Raw genomic sequence first — 3,771 nt, 5'->3', positions numbered from 1 at the left:
TAAAAATACTGTAGAATAAACTCACAGGCAAATGATGAAACATAAGGTTTTAGAGGGAGCAGAGACCTATGTGAAGTCAGTCATGATCCTAGTGTAAAAAAATATTATTCCTAATAGTATTAAAAATCACTGACATTAATAATTTCAAAACCCAATGGACATGCTCTTTTGCTGGGTGATGTAAGCAATAACATGAACCACTATTTGTGGTGGTGTTTAAACAGGGGTCAATGATGATTATATTGGCAGCTTATCCTTGGGAGTCTCTTATTGCTACAAGCAACAAGAAAAAGGGTGATGCCAGAATGAAGAATGTTTTCTTTAGTGGTGAGTCTCATTAGAGTCTACGAGGTGATTGGCTTTCTTCAACAACACGACATGAAAAGATATCTCTGTGACCCTGACTATTGTGATTTAGTGGCTCAAATATTTTGGTGGGTACAAGCCAACAAATGACCACAACAGGGTTTCTAGAAAAATATTAAATGCCTGGTAGTTATGAATAAGAATGGGATATACTTTCTACAAATCCTAATAGTATAGAAATTTAAAACTGTCCTACAGACTTCCCTGCTTGTATCTTCACCTTCTTCTAATCTCATTGGCTCCTTCCCTCAACTTATGAATATGTTTAATTACGATTTCTTAAAAGCTTCCTTTAGTATAGTTTATTGTTCTATTATTTTTTTACATTTCTATGACACGCAAGATTGGTATACTTTCATTATATGTATTTCCTTATCTGTATCATTTTTTTTTTTAAAGATTTTATTTATTTATTTGACAGAGAGAGAGATAGCGAGAGCAGGAACACAAGCAGGGGGAATGGGAGAGGGAGAAGTAGGCTTCCGGCTGAGCAGGGAGCCCAATGTGGGACTCGATCCTAGGACCCTGGGATCATGACCTGAGCCGAAGGCAGACACTTAACGACTGAGCCACCCAGGCGCCCTTTATCTGTATCATTTTGAATTCACTAAAGTCATCTTCACAGTAATTGTTCTTGCTCAAGTCATCAATGACTTCCTAATTTCCAAATGCCAAAATCAATGGGTTTGGTCCTCATCCCATTTGATCTCAAAGACACCGTATTTCCTTATCACTGTATCATTTTGAATTCTAAAGTCATCTTCACAGTAATTGTTCTTGCTCAAGTCGTCAATGACTTCCTAATTTCTAAATGCCAAAATCAATGGGCTTGGTCTTCATCCCATTTGATCCCAAAGACACTAACAATCCCACAATCTCCTCTTTGAAAAAAATCTCTTTTGAAACTCAGAGAACATTCTTTTCTGGCTCTCCTCCTGTCTCTGGTTTCCAATCTTTTTTATGTGAGCTTCTCTACCTCTTCCTTACAGGTTCCTTCCTAGTCTAGTGAACAATCTCATTCCTCCCCTGACTTACACAATTACCTATTCCCAGCCCATGATTCCCAAAGTTCAACAATCATTCATAAGTTGAAAGATCATTCATTGAGCAACTTTTTTTTTTTTTTTAAAGATTTTATTTATTTGTCAGAGAGAGAGAGCAAACGAGCCCAAGCAGAGGGAATGGCAGGCAGAGGGAGAAGCAGGCTTCCTGCTGAGCCAGGAGCCTGATGTGGGACTTGATCCCAGGACCCTCGGATCATGACCTGAGCCGAAGACAGATGACTAACCGACTGAGCCACCCAGGCGTCCCTGGAACCTACTTTAAAAAAAAAAAAAGGTAACTTTGTTATTTCTCCAACCTTTTTTTTTTTTTTGGATCATGCATTCATTTGGAGCCAACAAGTACTCCAAAGAAAAATCTCGAATTGTGAAGAAAATAGGCATATTTCCTTTCAGAAAAATCAAAGCTAGAATGTTTAGCAATTTTTTTTCCTTTCAGTTAGCAACAATCGCACCTTGGATAAAGCTCATTGGCTATGATACTGCACAAAGCTAGAATGTTTAGCTATTAAAGAGTTTACCCCAACTTGCTTTACATTGAGTGACTTCACTGTAGTGGCCCAGGAAGGGGCAGGCTCCCTCTTTCCAAATCACCCCCATCAGAGATCACCTGCTGCTAAGTAGCAAGACAGAGGTTTGGAGTGGATGCCCCATCCAAGGAGTCTTCAAAGTGTTCAGACCTTCAAGTCTGTCCTCTGAAGGAAACAAAAAAATCTTAATTTAAGAGTGAGAATACAGTGCTTTAGGACCACTGCCTCCAAATCTACATTCTTCAACAGTACAAGAAAAAAGGTCAAGTACTGATGTACCTCAAGGCTATGTATGGGCCCTCCATGCTTGGCAGTTATCCTCGGTGTAACTGCTTTCCATGGTGACCTTCCTCCTTGACTTCTGGGTTAAGCACAATGATGCCAATGCTGTCTCATAGTCATTAGCACTATCACCCTTTCTGTAAGGATTTCAGATGATGGTACAGGGCCTGTTTAATTCTTCCTTTTGCATTTGTATTTGGGGTTCCTGTTTGGGTTTTTTTGCTTGGTTTTGCTTTTAGGCTCCATGCCCAATGTGGGGCTTGAACTCACCACCCAGAGATCAAGAGTCACATGCTCTACCAATTGAGTCAGCCAAGTGCCCCTTAATTCTTCCTTTTGCATTTAGATAAGACTGTCGTTTCCTGTAGTTGCAAAAACTACAAACACATTGAAATTAAAACATGAAATCTTAGGAATCAAAAATAATACGGGGCTAAAAAAATAAAATCTTAAAAAGGGGTGCTTGGCTGGCTCAATCAGTGGAACATGCCACTCTTGATCTTGGGGTACTGAGTTCAAGCCCTACACTGGGGATAGAGATTACTTAAAAAAATAAAATCTTAAAACAAAACAAAAATTTAAAAATAACACAGGGCCAAAACCATGGTATGAGGTAGTCAACAGTATAGCTTATATGCACATCACCCCACCCACCCTTCCCAGAGGCAAGGTCAGGTTATCGTGGTCCAATAGTCAAGTCTGAAATAGCAACCTAAACCAAGACCAAGCTGGGTTGTTCTATCCAAAGGAAGCCCAAGTGCAATGGAATTTCCATGTAAGTCAGCTCCAGACATCAGGACAGTGGTGCTGGGCTTGGGATGTAGTTCCCTCAGCAACAGAGTGGTATTTGGAGATTAATATTGAAAGCTGCGCTTGGTCTGGATATCATCAAGAATCTGCGGTAGTAGCTCCTCATCTTCAAACTGCCCCTCCAGGCTTGGGATCAGTGCCTTTGACTCCTCAGCAGTCTCTGGGCAAAGGCTGGCCAAACAGGCCAACTCAAATTTATGAAGCTTCTTCTGGAGCAACAAGCTCTGGACACTGGCAATGGTCTCTCTGTTTTTGAAACAACTGAAACGGGCTGTGTAATTTAAAGTTTTCATGAAGACCTCAAAGTTTCTGTTCATCCTCTGCACTCTCATTCTGTTGCTTTCGATGCTCCAGAAGCATATGAACCTCTGAATTTAGTAGTGTCTCAGCTGTTTCAAACTCTTTGGGGAAGATAAGCTGTGAGGTGTCCTCCTCTACGTCGCCAGCGCATGGGTCGCTACCGCTGGCTGCCATCGCCATGGGCTCACCGCGTGGGGAACCGCACACACACGCCGGAAGCACTAGCACGCCGGAAGCACTGGCACACCGGAAGCACTCGCACACCGGAAACACTTGCACACCGGAAGCACTCGCATGCTGGAAGCGCAGAAGCGCGGGTCTTGGCCTCATTGAGCAACTTTTACATGCTAGGCACTGGGAATACTATGAAGACAAGGACCTTAAAGTTAAGAGTGGAAACAGATGATTTCTTTATAGAGGGA

At 41.7% G+C, this 3,771-nt stretch overlaps 1 pseudogene; it reads right to left on the bottom strand.

Annotated features, from left to right (window-relative positions):
- Positions 1–3,093: 3,093 nt before the first annotated feature.
- Positions 3,094–3,523, bottom strand: LOC118553506 (DNA-directed RNA polymerase II subunit RPB4 pseudogene; annotated as a pseudogene).
- Between the last annotated feature and the right edge of the window lie 248 nt (positions 3,524–3,771).

Source organism: Halichoerus grypus, chromosome 2, assembly GCF_964656455.1.
Source record: "Halichoerus grypus chromosome 2, mHalGry1.hap1.1, whole genome shotgun sequence".
NCBI lineage: Eukaryota > Metazoa > Chordata > Mammalia > Carnivora > Phocidae > Halichoerus > Halichoerus grypus.
The sequence above is the reverse complement of the archived record's forward strand: the minus strand, read 5'-3'. Positions and strand labels throughout refer to the sequence as shown.